This window comes from Pseudorasbora parva, chromosome 14 (genome assembly GCF_024679245.1).
Source record: "Pseudorasbora parva isolate DD20220531a chromosome 14, ASM2467924v1, whole genome shotgun sequence".
Classification (NCBI taxonomy): domain Eukaryota; kingdom Metazoa; phylum Chordata; class Actinopteri; order Cypriniformes; family Gobionidae; genus Pseudorasbora; species Pseudorasbora parva.
In genome coordinates this window covers 18442061-18462551 of record NC_090185.1, presented here as the reverse complement: position 1 = coordinate 18462551, position 20491 = coordinate 18442061, and the positions used below count along the sequence as shown (strand labels likewise).

The following is a 20491-nucleotide window of genomic DNA, read 5'->3' as shown; positions in this document are numbered from 1 at the left end:
AAAGTAGTAAACACAGTGCAGCGTTTCCGGGTTTTATGTCAGAACAAGTTTTGTACATGGTCTGCAACAATGCTTAGTGGCACATGTCAAAGTAACATCCACATGGATAGCAGGACTTAAGGTTTCCCAGCACAACATCACACTGCCTCTGCTGGCTTCTTCCCACAGTGCATCCTGGTGCCATGTGTTCCCCAGGTAAGCGACGCACACGGCCATCCATGTGATGTAAAAGAAAACACGATTCATCAGAGCAGGCCACCTTCTTCTGTTGCTCTGTGGTCCAGTTCTGATGCTCATATGCCCACTGTTGGTGCTTTTGGCGGTGGACAGGGGACAGCACACCCTGACTGGTCTGGGGCTATGCAGCCCCATACACAACAAACTGCGTTGCAACAACTGTGTATTCTGACAATATTAGAACCAGCATTATCTTGAGCAATTTGAGTTACGGCTTCGCTCCTCACGTGCATCAATGAGCTTTGGCCGCCCATGACCCTGTCGCCGGTTCACCACTGTTCCTTCCTTGAACCACTTTTGATAGATACTGACCACAGTACACCGGGAACACCCAACAAGAGCTGCATTTTTGGAAGCGCTCTGATCGAGTTGTCTAGCCATCACAATTTGGCCTTGTCAAACTCGCTCAAATCCTTACGCTTGCCCATTTTTCCTGCTTCTAACACATCAACTTATAGAACAAAATGACACTTGCTGCCTGTATCCCACAGCAGGTGCTGTGTTGAAGAGATAATCAGTGTGATTCACTTCACCTGTCAGCGGTCATAATGTTATGCCTGAACAGTGTGTGTACTAGTGAGTTGAAAACCCATAATAAAGAGCAATATATAAATAGCCTTCAGCTTAGAGTTTGAAGTTCCAAAAAGCAACAAAAACCTTTATATTTATCCACAAAAAAATAAGTGGGGGTCCGTGGGGTGAAGCTCAAGGGGCTGGTGCAATAATTTGATAGCAGTCTCGAGGGGGGAGCGAGAGCTGCTGCAAGCTTTGAGACTGCAACAAAGAGACTCCTCTTCACCACGAGCATCATACCCCACGTTCTCCGGGGGTGGTGAGGGGTTGTTGTCTGTTTTGTGACAGAGGGAGAAAAAATCCATTGAAAGGCAAAACGGAGAAAGAGATGAAAAACATGAAAATCCACATGATATAAGCTTTCACAGTGCACAGACAAAAAACACAGTCACACCGGTTGTCTGGCATAGAAGCGGCAAATGAACGAAATACAGTCATTAGACAGTGATGTACTTTGTTTAAACAGTTGAGTTATATGTTGATTTGACAGACAACCGTTGTTATGCATGAAGCGATACCCCACAGTTCATTAGTCTCTCTGACATAGCGTCAAAGTTTGAGCTTTGCTCTCAGAAGCCTGAGTTTGAAAGGAGGTCAACTTAAATCAGATTTAAATGCGCAAAAAATACGGGATCGTTCAGGTTTAAAGGTTGTGCGGAATTAGCATACAGTCATGCAAGCAGAGAGCTCGTTATTTGACAAGTTCCCTATTTGCACATCCTTTTGTTGACATTTGGCACAGGCCTGTTTACACTTATTCTGAATTTTAGCCTGAGGTGCATGCAGACGAAATGAAAAATATGGCATGCCAAACATGTTTATATAATACCTTCCACATAAGCTTTATGTCAACTCCATAATGCAGAAGTTGAATAAATATGTAACACCAGCGGCTACGTCTTATATCAAGGGATATAATCGTAAATGTACATGTAAACCTAAATTAACACGTGGTTCCTAAATTATTCTGTTTGTACTTTTGTTTTACCGTAGTACAAAACGTATAAACTCACAAGTCATCTTCAAATCTGTTTACTTTGGCCTTAAAGGGACAGTTCACTCCAAAATGTAAACCATCACATATGCATGTCTTTATTCTGTGGGACAGAAAAGAAGATACTTTGAACGACAAGTCAAAGGGGTCCAAATTCAACATTAGACCCCTTCACTGTGAATACATTTTGAATAATGACTATTTCTGGGTTTACTAAGCTAATCATATCAGATATCACAGTAGAGAGTTGCATTGTTAGCATAGCAACATGCTAATATTTCACAACGGCTATGTAAATGAGAAAATAGTCAATACAAAAAAATAGCTAATGTTTTAGACAACTATATAGCTCAAAATAACACACAACTGCAATTTTATGTTACAGTGTTAAAACAAAAATGCTACATCTGACTTCCATTGTAAGAAAATGAATGTTTAACACAATGCTTTGTTTTTTTTTTCAACTGAGGGAGGAGTTGATATGGTTTTCTGTGGTTACTGACAGCACGTCACATTGTGTATTTGAACAAGTACATTCCTTTAAAATTAAGTGATGTTCCTCTGAAACCCAGCAAGAACGATTCAGGCTGTTTCTGTTGTCATTATCTCCATGTGTCGTCACACAGAGGGTATTTGTGCAGGCTGCAGTAGTTTTCTTTGCCCGCACTGCATTCTCAGGCATTGACTCAGAGGTTTTTCTGTCTGGGAACTAGGAAACACACAGGGGTATTCAGGCGGCCACATCCTTATCTGGACTTCTGTTTGAGCACCGAGGTCATGCGGTGATGCTGGGTAGCACTTTGTCGCACCTGGCTGCAAAATAAACACACACAAAAAAAACCTATAATTTTGAAAGTAAATGAAGGCATTTGGGAATAAAAGTATTGCAGTTTGACTCTCAGGAGATCACATGATAATATTTAGGCCAATTAGTGGCGGTTTCTGCATAAGTGTCGAGCTGGAAATTTATCTGCAGCCAGCGTAATCTGTAAAACATGTCACAGTGGGCAGCTCTTCTCAAGGGTTTGGGCCATTTCCAAAGATCTGTTAACATTAAAACCCAAGAGCAACAGCAAATTTATAAAATGGACTGACACACACACACACACACACACACACGTCTGGTTTACTGTCTTTGTGGAGACTGGCGTAATGGTTTTTATACAGTACAAACTGTACATTCTATCCCCCTACACTGCCACTGCCCCTGCCCCTAAACCTACCCATCACAGGAAACAATCTGCATTTTTACTTTCTCATAAAATCTCATCCTGTATGATTTATAAGCCTTTTGAAAAGTGGGGACCCACAATAGGTGATCTCAGGTTTTACTATCCTTATGGGGACATTTGGTCCCCACAATGTAATATAAACAAGGACACACACACACACACACACACACACACATACACACACACACACACACAATGATGCAAGGCTTTGTAATTAACGATTTAAACAGAAACAGTGCTGCTTGGCAAGGGCGTGTGCTTCAAAAAAGAAATGTGTGTGGCATGGCACACATGGAGAACAGAGTGTAACGTCTGGGCACTATTAACCCTCTGAGGTCTGATGTGTTTTTGGGGCCCTTGAGATGTTTGACGTGCCCTGACATTTGTGCCTATTTCAGCTACTTATAACAAACTATTGACCAACATGTAATTTTGCTTTATTCAGCACAAATTCTGCTACAATAAATTTCATTTATATGTTTGCATTTCTTTTAGAAAATAAAGATTATGCATGGTTAGTAAGTTTTTCTAAAATGTGAGTCTATTTTGTGTCAACACTGTTATATGTATGGGACTGGTGATTCCCATGAATTTGTGATTCAATATACGCTGTCGGACTAAACAAAAAATATTGTTTTCTTACGGGCTTAAGGAGGTGGGAAATTACATGTGGAACGACATTAGGGTAAGTCATTAATGACATAAATTTCATTTTTGAGTGAACTAACCCTTTAAGTAAAGTAAATGTGAAGTGAAGTAAATGTTAACTGAAGTGAATGTGAAGTGAATATATGTGAAGTGAACTAAAGTAAATGAGAACTGAAATAATTGTGAAGTGATGTTGCACGTGTAGTGAAGTGAAGCAAACGTCATTGTAAAAGCACTATATAAATAAAGTTGATTGATTGATTGATGTAAATATATGAAGTAAAGTAAATGTGAACTGAAGTGAATGTGAAGTGAATATATGTGAAGTGAACTAAAGTAAAATAATTGTGAAGTGATGTTGCATGTGTAGTATAGTGAAGCAAACGTCATTGTAAAAGCACTATATAAATACAGTTGATTGATTGATTGATGTAAAAATATGAAGTGAAGTAAATGTAAATGAATTAATTCATTCTGGATTAATTTTGTAATTTTGCCCCAGGCTACAATTAAACACTGCTCTAACATAACTCATGAGACAGACGTCAATGTCTACATCAATTCAGAAACATTTTATTTTTTTAGCAAAATATCTTGCCACTTACTGGTTCGTCCAGTCGCCATTCCATATCTGGTGATAACAAAATTGCCATAATGTTTTGATGCAAAACAACAATTGCAGTCATAGCAATCATTTTTGCAGGAATATAATACGAAAACATGTCCAAAGTAACATTCATTTTTATGAACACTATGTAAATGAAAAGCAGTTATAACAATGATTAAATCATTGTCATGTTCAAGAAACCAATTTGAAATGATTCAAGCTTTGTGTATTATACTGCTGGAAGTAGCAATCAGAGGATGGGTACATGGTGGTCATAAAGGGATGGACATGGTCAGAAACAATGCTCAGGTAGGCCGTGGCATTTAAACAATGCCGAACTAGCACTAAGGGGTCAAAAAGGCATGATGGATCCATGTTCTCATTCTGTTTATGCCAAATTCAGACAATACCATCTGAATGTCTCAACAGAAATCAAGACTCATCAGACCAGGCAACATGTTTCCAGTCTTCAACTGTCCAATTTTGGTGAGCTTGTGCAAATTATAGCCTCTTTTTCCTATTTGTAGTGGAGATGAGTGGTACCCGGTGGGGTCTGCTGCTGTTGCAGCCCATCCGCCTTTAAGGTTGTTCGTGTTGTGGCTTCACGAATGCTTTGCTGCATACCTCGGTTGTAATGAGTGGTTATTTCAGTCAAAGTTGCTCTTCTATCAGCTTGAATAAGTCAGCCCATTCTCCTCTGACCACTAGCATCTACAAGGCTTTTTCACCCACAGGACTGCTGCATACTGGAGGTTTTTCCTTTTTCACACCATTCTTTCTAAACCCTAGAAATGGTTGTGTATGAAAATCCCAGTACCTGAGCAGATTATGAAATATTCAGACCGGCCCGTCTCGCACCAACAACCATGCCATGCTCAAAATTGCTTAGTGGAGTCCATGGAGTCCATGCCTTGACAGGTCAGAGAGCTGTGTTGGCAGCAAACGGAGGACCAACACAATATTATGAACTGATTGGTGTGTGTGTGTGTGTGTGTGTGTGTGTGTGTGTGTGTGTGTGTGTGTGTGTGTGTGTGTGAGCCTGTTTATGTGGTTTATGAGGACACAAATTTGTATAACTACATGGGTATTACACTGGTATTACACTATAAATGTGGTTTATGAGGACATATCAAATGTCCTCATAATTCAAATGGCCTTAAAAACATACTAAATGATGTTTTTTTGAGAAAGTAAAAATGCAGAATGTTTCCTGTGATGGGTAGGTTTAGGGGCAGGGGCAGTGTAAGGGGATAGAAAATACGGTTTGTACAGTATAAAATCCATTACGCCTATGGAGAGTCCCTGTAAACCACATAGACCAACATGTATGTGTGTGTGTGTGTGTGTGTGTGTGTGTGTGTGTGTGTGTGTGTGTGTGTGTGTGTGTGTGTGTCTATATATTATATATATTATATTTAATATAGTCTAACTCTGTGGTGCTCAAAGTACTGTCCAAACTATCTGTGGACATGATAGTAAGAGCAAGGCAAGCACAACAAAGTTTTGTCTGAATGCACCAATCTAAGATTTTTGACCTTTGTACTGGAACGTGGTCAACTCGGGTGTTACGTCATTCCCTACCACATCCATCCTTCAAGGTAAATGGTATGCAGCAAAATTATAGTCTATAGTTATGTTCCAAATTGGCCACTAAAATTAAGCTGTCACATCAGCTATTCAATCAATTCCTAATCTATAAAATGAGGTGCTTCCCTACATTTTCTCTCATTAAATATCTAGTATTCTGAAATCACATTACAGAAGTAAAATTAGTTTAGATTCCTTATTTAGGCCATATGAAAAGCACTCCTAGAATGTATTGTATGCTCAATGGAAATTATTTAAATCCAGACAAATTCAATCTAACTTAACATGTTATAATTTATATTCTTGTTAGAGTATCACCAACCTGATATGAGAAAAATGTAATGATAATGTAACTTTGCGGTAGTGATTTGTACAGAAACATGATTTTTAGATAAGCCTGCATGAAGGTCCACTCCAACCGTCAGTTGGGCATAAGCAGATCTAATTAACACTTGCAAATGAGATTGTACAACAACTTCATTCGACGAAATGTAAATTCTCTGTTAGCTTAGCAACATGTTAACATCAAGCACTATTGTTAACTGAGTCTCTCTCTGGTAGTTGCAGTATAGAGTTTAAGTGCATCTAAAGTTCCAAATGTGTAACTTATGGGGTTTCCTTTCAGTTAGGACATTATTTGGCAGCAGTAGCTTATTAATGTTTGAGAAAGAGCTGAAGCCTCCCACTCTGAACTCTTAAGAGTAAAAAATGGCCATTTAGTATAAAAAATACTCCATGGTTGAAATGCATTGTGGGAGCTGATATGTGAACATGCTGATTTATTCGATTGCCCTCAGTGCCATTTCATTTCCCTTTGTCAGATAGGCACACACACTTCTGATAGATATGAGACTCCATTCCAGCGGCTGCGACTTCAGAAATAGTGTGTGGAAAATGGCCCAATCCCGTCACACCCAACATCTTAGGATCTCTTTGGTTTCAGCTATATATTATATATATACAAACACACATATTATATATATATATGTACAATTAAAAAATAAAAGGTCTGATGCTTTAAATTTTGTTTCCTTCTTGAGACCAACCAGAATATAATTGATTCCCATGAAATGTGACGTTCGACTTGACACATTTGAAAAATCAATCTCTGGTTATCAGATTTGTTACTTTAGATCCACGGGCCTCAAGCTGAGAAAACTGTGAAAATATTGATGGCTTAGTGTCGTCCTTTAGCATTCGTGATATGCACTGACATTTTGAAAGCTTCCTGGGAGCCGTGAACTCTCAGCGGAGGCAAGGTTATAGTGAAGCGAAATGAATTGCCTTTCCGCATTGTTCATTCTCCTTCAGGGTGTACACAAACACATAAGAATAACTGTCAATTGTTGTAGATGGATCGTCAGGCCAGTGCAGGCTACACACAATGATGTTCTTCATTTTGAGGAACTTTTTTCATCTTAAAGGGGTCCTTTTATGCTTTTTTATATTGTCAACTTTCTTTAGTGTGTAAAGTTGCTGTTTAAGCATGAAAAAGATATGTTTAAAAAAATCACAAAGTCACTCCAGAGGTAGTTATTCCTTATATCAGCAAGTGATGTTTTATTAACAAATTTGGGGAGGAGCCTGTGCAGATAATTAAACCTAATTAAACAAGTGGAGCATGGTCAGCTAATTAAACCTAATTAAGCACTAGTGGAACATGTCAAGTTAATCAACTATATATATATTCAGCGGATTTACCTTTTTCGTTGATCATTTTTATTTTAGCATACCTCAATCACCCCATCTCCTCCCTAACAAAAACTTAATAGATATATCAAAATAAAATATAGATAATAAAAAATATAAAAATATAAAAAGAAAAAATATAGTGCAGACAGCAGATAAATGGCTATCCACCTGTCACTCCCACACCCTTAATTATGCAGAAATGTAAGGCTTTATATAATTTAAATGAATGAGTTATAATAAAATAATCACTTCCTTCACAGATGTCATGAAGGGTAAATTAGTCGTATAGACCAAAATCACAATTAGTACGAGGCTGTAAACAAGTTTTTTTTTTTTTTTTTTTTTTTACTGTAAAGTTGGGCATTTTAACATAAGGCTCAATGAGATTCTGCTCCCTTCTGGAGCCTGTCCCTAGTGGACAGTCGAGGAATTGCTGTTTAAGTCACTTCCTTATTGGCTTGAACAGAAACTGGGGGAGGTTGCCGCTTGGTTGAAACTCGTGGTTATGGTAAGGGACGAGACATTTCCCAAACACGCTCAAAGTGGTTGACCAATCACAACACACTGGTCCAGCCGACCAATCAGAGCACACTGCACATTTCAGAATGAGAGGCTTTATAGAGATAGGAACTAAACAGAGTGTTACTGACAGACTATAGCTGCAGTTTTCATTATCCTTCAAATTGCGCAAATAAAAAATACGGCCAATGGAAACTTCGCAATTGCGCAAAATCTCCCATATATTGCAAAGCGTTTTTTTGCACCCAAGTATAAGGGGCTTTCCTTGCCATTAAAGGGTTACTTCAGCGATTAGCATATGGCTTTGTATCAGTAGAAACCCTGGAGTATATTCGAATGATTGTGCTTCCCCCCCTTATATTAGACAAGAGATTTGTGCATTTTATTTTATGGAAAAATTCCTCCCATGATGCAAATAATTTTGCATCATGTCAATTTTGCCAGAGGCTTAAGACTACAGCCAGCAGAGGGAGCCATTTCCACATGTTTTCAACTTGCGCGTGGGGGATGGGCAATCACACTCACAGCACTCAGCTCGCAGCTGCAGGCTCAGGCATCGTTGTTTAAAAAGTTCTGCCAGCAAAGTAAGTCTTTCAACTTCTCAAACTAATTCCTATGAAAGTTAAGCTTTCAAAGGCATGAACTGAAAACGCGCCAGACTGAACATGGGCTGTGAATCTATGCCGCGGATGCGTTTACCTCAGCTCTCATCATGAGCTAAACCATAACTTTCAATATATCTGACTCCTGCAGCGTTTTGTGCTGTGAGACTCCCTCAGCGGCTAAATCACATATTGAACACACACGTTCAGTTTTTAATTGTAGTGTCTGTTCTCTAACTGAACTGATTTTATGAAAATGAACGTGGTCGCAGTGGGAATGTACTTGTAGGGCAACGAAGCATTCTGGGAATTGTTGTCTTTCACCCCCATGAGACAAAATTACGTTTTCTGTCTTTTCTCAGTCTAGAAAGCACTAAATTAAAAAATAATTTCACATTTCTACTACATTAATGACCCAATTCAAATACAGATTAATCTTCCCAGCGCTGAAGTACTCCTTTAATGCTTAGATAACGTCTATGTCTCCTTCGAAGAAAAATAATAGTTAGTGCAGATGCTATGATACTTAAACCTACTTACATCTGTTGCTATGATTTTTGGAATCACCTATCGCGAGAGGAAAAAAAATATTTTAGTTGCATACCATCGATTAATTGGAAATGCAGCAATTTCTCAACTTTCATCTATTGTGAAAATATCACAAAAGTTTTGCACAAATCTGTAATGGAAACCCGGCTTGTGAAAAGAGGTGCTGGAATGTTGTCAAAAATGTGAGAAATAATGGGTATAATAAAGGGAACATTTAAGTATGAAAACCACTTTAGTAGAGCCCTAAAACAAAATCAAGACTTTGAAAAAGGGCATAAGAAGTCCCATTTTACCATCCAAATGATAACAACACTTTTAACACTAGCCTAGCCTAGCCTAGCCTAGGAGTGATTTACTTCAGCTAAGAAGTCGGCACAACCACCTGTGGCTCTTTGGCGCGCGTAAAAAGGCCGCTTCATCGCCATAAAACAGTGGCCACTAAGCTGTTCTAAACATGAGGAGCCTGAGCCTCTTGTTCAATCTGTTGGCTAATTAGCGTTTGAGTCGCTATTTGTCCAGGGACGGTGAAAAGACCATTGACTGCCATGGCAACGCGAATATGTCATGATACAGGGCCTTTGTCTCTTTGCTAAAGCGTCAGTGGAACTGTCTCAATCTTAATTAGACACAGGGATGACTCAGATGCAACTTTAGATTGGAGAGATTTAGAGTTGACTGAGAGTTTAAGACATAAAACTTGCTAAAAATAGCTAAACATTTCACAGCTATTTCACAACACATGCTCCATGTAAATCTTCTACTTTCACCTTTTGATAAGATGTCAAACTACATTAAAAATAAGTAGACTGTGGTCTCAGATCAGCCGGTTTTATTAGCATAATGCTAGCTGATTAGCATGCTGATTTAGCTTCCACTGCAACTGGAAATACAGTGTTGATTCTATTTATGTGAAATATTTTCTCTTGAGTAGAAATGTAATCTATGAGCATCTCCCTTCAACATTTTAACGAGAGAGGTCCCAGATCAGTGACCGGAGGGACTCGGTGAAAGATAAGAGACTGGAGATGGCAACAATTACTGGATGACAAAAGCTCTTCCGAACACCCCATTGTGTGTGTGGTCCCGATGATTTCCACATGTCCATCTGCTGGTTGTTAGATAGTGAAGTACTTACAGATCATAGCTGTAAAAACAAACGCAGAGTTAAGTGTGTTAAAAAAGTGTATTGTAGAAATTTTAAAAGACCCTGGAAGTCACTGGAAAAAGTTCAAAACGTTAGCAGTAGGATCCAGAGGGGTCATATTTCACTGGTTTCCTTTGGTAGATGCCGTAATTAAAGTAAAAATTTTGTTATATTATAGCAGAGGAGGTTTTTAAGAGCTGTGGGGTCTCTCATGCTGCTGAATTATGGGAAATCTATCGCCTCAAAATTTTCTGCAACTTCATACCTTAATTAAATGCAATGAAACATTTTAAATATACAATGGCCAAATATATATATATATATATATATATATATATATATATATATATATATATATATATATATATAAATGCACAAATAAAATTAAATAAATAAGAAAAATATTATTAATGCTAATAAATAAAATGATATAGATTTTTCTTTTTTTATTATTCTTTATTTCTGTTGATGTCTTCTTAGAAATCCTCCAAAATCACTGTTTATAGTAAAATTGTATTATTTAAATATATAAAATATATATTTTTAACTACAGTTAAATGTCCACTAAAGTGCCTGGAAATACACAGCATTATTCAATGTGTTGACGTTATTTCCACAAAAGTGCAGAGTGATGTCATCAAAATTATTGATTCATATTGGGGGAAGTGAGAGACTACGTTTTGAATGCTTACATCTTTTAAATGTGAATGTTGTCATTGTTTTGGAGCACACTAGCTTATAGATATTTAATAACATATTTCATAAAAGCCAAAACGCTTCAGTTTTGATGGGGACTTTAATATTGTTTAAATGTTTAATATGTACACAAAATAATCAATATATATTTTGTAAAAAAACAAAAAAAAAAACAAAAAAAAATGGCACATACATTATATTTGATGGCTAGTTGACCATTTTAACATAATGCTAGCTGAATAGCCTACTTATAGATTAGTATACTGTTAGCTATTTAGTCGGCTAGTTGTGTTATAATCAATCATATATTAATATTTTGAGAATATATTGTGGTTGCAATAAGCTCTTGCTATGCAGGTTACTATGGTACGTGGGGGTGGTTGCTATAGGTGTTGTTATGTGGTTGCTAGAGTATCCTGGATAGTTGCTAGGGTGTTGCTATGCGGTTGCTGGATACTTTGTATGGTTGCTAGGGTGTTGCTACATTATGCAGTTGCTAGGGCATTCTGGGTGGCTTCTAGGGTGCTTTTTAGAAGTTGCTAGTATGGGTTTTCACATTGCTAGCATGTTTCAGACAGATACCCTGCTAGTAGATAGATAATGTCAATAATCCTGCCTGCTAGTTAACTGTAGATAACACTGATAAAAAAACGAGAATTATCTTTTAGGTCCATCCAGGGGTCGCATACTTCCGGTTCGTAGCATCCCATTGAGATGAATGTGAAAGCTAACACGTAGCTTTTTCCAGAGATATTAGAAATCCTTAGCAGATTATTAGGACTCTTGAATTCTTATTCAATTGCCCCTGGTGGCCAGTTCTCTCTATTAGCAAATAGTGAGCCATTCTGTGTATTTGACAAATTTTGTTTACTGAAGCATCATTAGACGTTGTTTGTTAATGGTTCCGCGCAACAGCCTATTTATACTCAGCCGGCATGCAGAGAAGTAAATAAAATAGATTTTCTTGCAAATCCGCACACTATAATCGAAGAATCACTCAAGCATTTGGTAGCTTGTTTAATATAGTCTTTTAATATTAAAAACAACATTTATTCGCTGCGAGATGTATTCACACTTACTGGAGTTTATCTGGTCCATTTCACAAGCCCCGGTATACACGTCTGGCAAAGCAGTCTATCCGTCTCTCTCTCCCCGGACCGTTTTATCAGCTGTTTGATGGAGTGAAGCAGCCTGAAAGCACGGCTCAGAGCTAGAAGGGCCCTTCAGAAATCACTGCTCATATGCAGGAAAAGAGAGAGGGAGATAGACAGAGAGACACAGAGACAAAGCATTCCATTCTGTCAGGTTGCCACAGTAACATCCATAATCCATGACAATGTGACCTGATAAAACAGGCCTTACTGACAGGTCTGGCAGACACATGGTAAGACTTCTATCTCTTTTTTTTTTCCCACAGGGAGGAAAGGCCTTTTCTTTGCATGACATTGTTGGTTTATTTCAGGCTCTGTCTGTCTGCAACTGAGGCCATACAGCAAACAAAAACAAAATCAAAATGTATCTATCATACCAAAAGACATAATACAACACATGGCCAATATACACTACCAGTCAAAAGTTTGGACACACTTTCCCATCAAAGAGAATAGGAAAAGTGTAAAATTATTTTATTTATTTATATGCAGTTAGAATTTAGTAGCAAAAAATAAAATTATATAAGTATATATATATATATATATATATATATATATATATATATATATATATATATATATATATATATATATATATATATATATATATATATATATATAAGATACAAAGTAATTTAAAAAAAAATCTATTTTTATTATATTAAATTCATGTTAATATGTTTTTTTAATGGACAACCTTATCACCTTCAGGGTAAAAAAAAAAAATATTGCATAAAATATTACTTTACACTGTTCTTTTTATAGCATACAATATATTTTGGTTAGATAAAAATTATATTTTTGATGTATGTGCAAGTGAGCTTCCAAACAAAGAAAATCCAGCCATCTGGTGTGGTGTGATCAAAATAGAAAGATGTGTGTATGATCTCTCTCTCTCTCTCTCTCTCTCTCTCTCTCTCTCTCTCTCTCTCTCTCTCTCTCTCTCTCTCTCTCTCTCTCTCTCTCTCTCTGTGTGTGTGTGTGTGTGTGTGTGTGTCTTTGAATCAAAGATTAAAGGCTAATCATATGAAGTTATGGTGCACTTTCCCGCAGCTTCGAACACAGATGGGAAGTGACACATTGACATGCCGCACAGTGATACAGATACGTCCTCTCAGATGTAACAGGGTTTTAATTCAATATGTGAATGGATTTATGACAAGTGGCCAATATTAAAGCTCAGTACAGTAATTATGATGAAGTCAGCTGTGTGCCTTACATTTTGTCATGCAAGGCAAATTTCCTTCATTGTGGCTTTGGAAACTCATCAAGCATTTGGACAGGTTCCACACAGAACTCCAACGGGAAAGGTGTACAGTACGACCGGCCATTTCTTTCTCTTTACGACGGGCCATTAAAAAAACTTAACGGCCCAATTATAATCCTGTCGTCCACTACATCACTTATGAAGTTATGCAAAAAGAAAATTAAGCCAAATGAGAATGAGCAGGTTACAGGTTAAATTGCCTTGGCTTACACCATGACTACATCTAATTTTTTTAAGCACTATTGTTATGAATGCTTAAAAAATGGAAATCTATTGGGCATTATGTTATTTATATGGTTATATAAACCTTTTTCCATATTTTGTTATGTTCCAGCCTTATTCCAAAATTGATTAAATTCATTATTTTCCCCCAAATTCTACAAACAATACCTCATAATAACATGAAAGAAGTTTGTTTGAAATCTTTGTAAATTTATTTAAAAAATAAAAATTGTATTAATACACAATTTTTATGTTATTCATATTGCTGTTATAAAATTGTATTAATACATTTTTATATTGTATTGGTGATTTTAAATTATGTTTACATTAATTTGAACTTCTTTATTAAATTAAATATTCTCTCTGGATACTGTAATTTGGAGTACGTTCTTACATCAGCTGATAATAATGCCAAATTCACGAGTTTGTGTGCCCATATAATCTTAGTGAAAGTGGTAAACAGATTTGGCTCGCTGTCTGCTATAGAGGGGCTCGGAGAGGATATTCTACCCGAGCTCCGATTGCCCCCCTATAACAGGCAAATTGAATGAATAAAATAATGAATGAATGAGTCCTTTATATAGCGCTTTCATATGTACTACTGTACACCCAAAGCGCTTTACACTCGTGTCAGGGATCTCTCCTCAACCACCACCAGTGTGGTGTACAAAAGGAGGAGCAGGGGAGGAGGAGGGATGCTTCAGGAACCAAAAAGGGGAAGAGGTAAGCTGCTGGTTTTATACCTTGGTATTAATTGAAAGATTAGATGGGCGTACTCCTCCCGAAATTACGTTTATTAACTTCACCTTTCATTATTTCTTTCTCTTTGGTTTTTTGAAACTGCAAACGGTTACTGAAAACCATGAAATGAATAACAATAAACAAACCAAAAAAATTATAAATAATAAAAAAATCTAAATCTCATCTGCCCTCTGAACAATTTTGAATGAATATCATTTCCTTCAGAACCAATTCCAAACAAAGTAGTTGTTTTTCTTTGATTAAAAGTCCCTTCTTCTGGATTGTGCTTCTGTTTGAACATGTTCTGCTGTTAAATAATAAATTACGATTATGTTTTTGATATAGTTTCCAAGGTTAAAATTAAGTAAGTATTTCACATTCCTGAACCATTTCCACATTTGCAATTAGAACATCATGAGAGGGAACATGCCTGAGCATGTCTACTTCACTTAAATGGATAGATCACCCAAAAATGAAGATTCTTCATCATTTGCTTGCTCTCATATCTTTCCAACCCTGTATGACTTTTTTTTCTGTGGCGTACAAAAGAGGGAAGATACAAGTCCATACAAAGTCAATACTGTTCACTAATGTTTTGACTATTGGCCAAATTCAGATTCGCATGCTAGCAGTAAGCTTTGTGAGCATTTATTGCATTATACCTCCTACATTTTTTTTTACAAAATTCACATACCATTTTGTAAAAGAAAGCGAGAATATGCAGTGTACTGTGTATGCTAGCTTTCTTTTCCAAACAGATGTTTATGCTAGCTCTTATTTATCTTCCTAAACAACTGATTAGCATTAGCCTCTCTTGCTATTGCGGTGCTGAAATAAAGGTTTCTAAGCATACTTTTCAAAAGTACAATTCATTTCTTAAGGTGCAAACCCTTTTTAAGCAGAGAAATATATGGTTCTCCTTTAATTTTACGCTGTGTTTTCTGTGAGTGGGAGAACGATAAGGAGAAACCTGACTAAAGAGCTTATGTCTGTCCAGCACACTGACCTCACATTACAAGCAGCCTGCTGACCTGGATTTACTATTCCTGTTCCTGTCAATTACTCAAAGGAAAGGCTGACATCTGCCCCGGCCCTGTGACCCAGACACTGTTGATGCGTCCAAATACTTTCCTACTATATGGTATGCAAAAAACAGAATGTCAAAAGAGTAGTATGTCCAAATACACAGTATTCAAAAAACAAAAGCTGAAAAGATTCTGAAGTGTGCTTTCGATGGACACTTTAATATCCCAAGAGGCCAGAGAAGGGGGATTTATGAACAGAAGTGAAGCGGCGCAACTGTAGGTCATGTGACTGAATTTCCTTCGTACAACCCATATCCATACTACATAGAACATACTTTTTTTAAGGGTCGCAAAGTAAATTCAAATGTATTAGCTATTCAAACACAATGTGTTTGTTGTGGCCATACACTTTATGTCAAAAATTAGGGCCTTAAACTTATAGTAGTAGTAATACTAATAACAAAGTTTTTAATTGACTGATGTCTAGTTAGTTCATTAATTAATGTATAGTATATGAATTAATATAGTATTATTATATTGTTATTCTTTTATATTAATTTCTGTTATACTATTATGTCATAAAAATAATAGATAATTATTATTATTTAGCTAATTAATATGTTAATGTTAATGTTAATATTATATATTTTATTCTATATTTAATATTAGATACATTTTATATTTTGTTGTTAAAATATAATAATACATTTTATAGTAACTGATCATGTTAATTATTGATTAATGTGAATTAATTATATTATTAATATTACTATTTCTAATATTACTACTATTATTTTAGACTTTAACAATAATTATAATAATATTATTACAATTATTTAATTAGTGACTTAATGAATGTTAATTAATTTGTATTATTTTTGAATTATTATTATTAATAATAATAATAACAATATATTAATTTATGCTAATATTAGTGCAATTTATTTTATATTTATACATATTTATACACACATATTTTATATGTATAACATGTAATGTAACTATAGTATAATTATTTATATTCATATTTTTAAATCATAATAATTTATCATTTATTTTAAAATTTATGACAATTGAATAGAAATATAATTATTACTTTATATTATTGTATATTACTTAAAGGGATAGTTTACCCAAAAATGAAAATTCTATCATCATTTAGTCACCCTCAAGTCGTTCCAAACCTGTATGAATTTCTTTATTTCTAGATATTTTGAAGCATATGAATAACCAAACTTACTTTGGAAGTCAATGGGCTGTTTGACAAACAGTTTGGTTACTGACATTCTTCAAAATATGTTCTTTTGTGTTCAGCAGAACAAATAAATTCAGACAGGTTTGTAAATTATGAAAGAATTTTCCTTTTTGGGTGAACTATCCCTTTAATCCTTTTTTTTTTCTTTTTCCCATCATTACAGTTATGAGATGTTAACCTTTCAGAAAATGCTGATCATCTGCCTCAGGAGGTCAAACAAAAATTATTTTAAAAAGTGTGTGTGTGTGTGTGTGTGTGTGTGTGTGTGTGTGTGTGTGTGTGTGTGTGTGTGTGTGTGTGTGTGTGTGTGTGTGTGTGTGTGTGTGTGTGTGTCGTCGTGTAGGTTGACATAGTAAGTTGAGGACAAGCCAAACTGATTTCGAGCGCCAAATTGCCAATTCATCACAAGGGCCACATAATCCACTTAATCCAATTTAATTACCATGCCTGCTTTGTTTCTGCCAGTTCAGAAAGCTTGTTTACTACGGGACAATGAGTTGATGTCAAGGAGGGTAAATGTCCAAATATTAAACAGCTTGATCTTCATTTTAGGTTCTGACAACAAAAATGTTATCTGGGGAAATCAAGTCATAGGGAAAATTTCAATTCAACACTGTACTTTTCCAAAACCGTTACACAAAATCAGCGTTACTTACAGGTGACCACATGTGCACGTCTAGGTTTGTTTGCACTAAGGGATTCATGTTAATCTCAGGGAAGTTGAGCGGAAGTTTTACATCCATTTCTAATTACCGTAGCAGGTGACTGACTCAAATAAAGGCAGCTTACAAATATATGACCCTTGATTCCAGGCCAAACCAATTCTATGCCATAGGCATAGATCAAACCTCTCCTCACTAAGTAGCACAAAAGGGCCAGATATTGATTCGGCTATTGCTGCCAATCGACCCGGCAGCCCTGTAAGGAACATTACAGGCTTCAATACAACAAGTGCATGAACCTAGCAAGTGATTTCCTATTTCTCATTTCAACATGCCACCAAACCTGTTATGTGAAGCCTATGTTATAGCCACCATCATGGTTAACTAAATTACATCTTGCTAACTGACTAACAACAATAGTGTTGGGGAAGCTGCTCTGAAACTGTAGCTCATCAAGCTAAAAGCTAGGCTATTCAAGTTGAAAGAGCTTTTAACTACACAAGCTACTAATAAAACATAGCTGACAACATTGAAGCTAAGCAATTAGGCTAAAATATGCCAGTTTTCTTCAGAAGAAAACAAATATTTACCTCAGCAATACGATGCGACAAACAATAGCAATGTAGCATTTTGTCCGCTATAGCTGAAAAAAGTAGCACAGGTTGCACAGTTTTGAAATGAGCCAGCGACTATATGTAAAGTTAGTGTTGTTGCTAGCTTTTAAAAGTTACTGGTATGTTTAGCTAGTTACTTGTTAACACTACAACTTTGCAGATAGTAAAATGATTTTAAAATGCTTTATTAATTCTCATCACAGTAAGTATACATAAATATTGCTATTAGACTCTTGCAGGTAACAAAAGAAATGAATGCATACTTGTTACATCAAAATAGTAATCTGATAACATAATGCATGTTATTTGTAATGCGTGTACTTGTTACATCAAAAAAGTAATCTAATAATTTAAATACTCTGATACTTGTAATGCGTTACTTTACTCGTTACATCAAAAAGTAATCTGATTACGTAATGCATGTTACTTGTAATGCATTACTTGTAACAAAAAATAAAACGTACGTAACGCAAGTTATTTGTAATGCGTTACTTGTTTAATCAGAAAAGTAATATGATTGCGTTATGCATGTTACATTTAATGTGTTACTTTGCTTATTTCATTAAAAAGTAATCTGATTACATAATGCATGTTACTTTTAATGCGTTACTTTACTCGTTACGTCAAAAAAGTAATCTGTAACATAAAAAGTAATCTGATTACATTATGCATGTTACTTGCAATCCATTACTTTACTTGTTACATCAAAAAAGTAATCTGATTACGCTATGCATGTTACATTTAATGTGTTACTTTGTTACATTAAAAATGTATCTGATTATGTAATGTGCGTTACTTGTGATGCATTACTTTACTCGTTGCATCAAAAATGTAATCTGATTACATTATGCATGTTACTTGTAATGTGTTACTTTACTTGTTGCATCAAAAAAGTAATCTGATTACATAATTCACGCTACTTCACTCATTAAATCAAAAAAGTAATCTGATTACATGATGCAATGCATTACCTCAAAACTGCTTATTTCAGATGAGGTTGAAAACACCCGATCAATAGTTTTTCCACAGTATGAAAGCATCAATAGATCAATGTATATTTCATACTGAGGTTTTCTCTGAGAGGAGAGCTATGGTAGAAATGTGTCCATTTTGAACACAATCAGAATGATCAGCTAATAAGGGTGAATCGACATATTCTGGTTAACTGGTGAAAGTGCAAGAGAGTTAGTCTTCCACAGAGTTGTACCTTCATCGGATGTTGAGATCATTGCTAGAATCACATGTTTTCACATCACAGTTTTCACATGATTTTATATAATTGTATTCATTGCTTTGTTAAACACACACAGTATAACTGCTATTACTGTATTATGTTTAATAAAGTACCTCCTCGGTTAAACCAAAAACATAATGTCCACTCAATTCTCTTTCTAAAATGTGTAATAAAATAAAATAAAATAACAAGTATAAATCTTGTTTTTCATTCACTAAGAGTAATAAAAACACAGGGGAAAAAATCCTTGTCATATTTTATGCATGAAAGGGTTAAAATAACAAACATTTAATAAAATGAACACTGCTGAAAGCAAAAGTTTTATATTTTCTGATTTCTGTGCGAGTATAGAGGAAAATCTAAATTGATTTAAGAATGGTAAAATATGTTACACTGCTAAGATTATCACATTATTGAGATATATGTATAAATAAATAAAAATGTGATTAACATTAAATATAGAAAAATACTGAATCACATATAATATTGAAAATAATGTGTGTATATCCGACGCCGCAGTCGGAGTCATGTGACTTCTGAGCAGTAATAGATATAGCTGCCAACACGGCAGCTTGTTTTACTGGGCTAAGTGGCTTATAGATTTTGTTAACTGGACGGTTTATCTGTGGAAATAGACCAGACGAAACACTGCAGGTAGAAAATAAGGGACAGATTAGAAACCTACGTGCCCAGACAGGGATGGATAAAGCTTCCTATAAAGCTTCCTTTTTAATAACACTCCAGAGCAGTAGCAAATTGCAAAAAACAAGCCAAGTCTGTCACCTAGTGGTTACGCTTAAACATTGCAAATGAGAAAATGGCAACGTTAAAAACAACAATTGTGGTTACACAAATGCATCCAAATAGTCCATAAATGAATCAACAATGTCTTCTAAGCCGTTTTAAGCTATTCTGAATATTTTTCAATGAGTTTTGATGCATTTGTAATGTTTGTATAGCTATGACAGCAGAATAGCGCCAATGCCCCCATGTGGTCATACATGAAAGAAACATTTTGAACTTCGCCTTATAGGCCCTCAGTTATTATCAAATGTCAAGTGTTGATTCTCGAAAACCTTTTCAAATTCAAAAGCGTGTTTTTTATCAGACCTGAAATGAATCGGGGCACTAAGCACCTGGAGAGCTGCCCTTGTCCGTTGCCGTGGCGCGTTGCCAGGCGATGATTCAGCGTTTTTGGCGAACCTTTCTGGCACAGCGAGAGTTGGGAACGAAAACCCGC

At 35.9% G+C, this 20491-nt stretch overlaps 1 long non-coding RNA gene across 2 annotated transcripts; it reads right to left on the bottom strand.

Moving 5' to 3' along the window:
• Positions 1 to 2176: 2176 nt before the first annotated feature.
• On the bottom strand, positions 2177 to 20491 carry LOC137039473 (uncharacterized). 2 transcript variants are annotated; one of them, XR_010897664.1, is made up of 3 exons: positions 20388 to 20491; positions 12160 to 12313; positions 2177 to 2617 (listed from the first exon to the last, which is right to left on the bottom strand). It is a non-coding gene; the product is annotated as an uncharacterized lncRNA (long non-coding RNA). The 2 variants fall into 2 exon arrangements; XR_010897663.1 differs by having other exon boundaries at positions 20362 to 20484.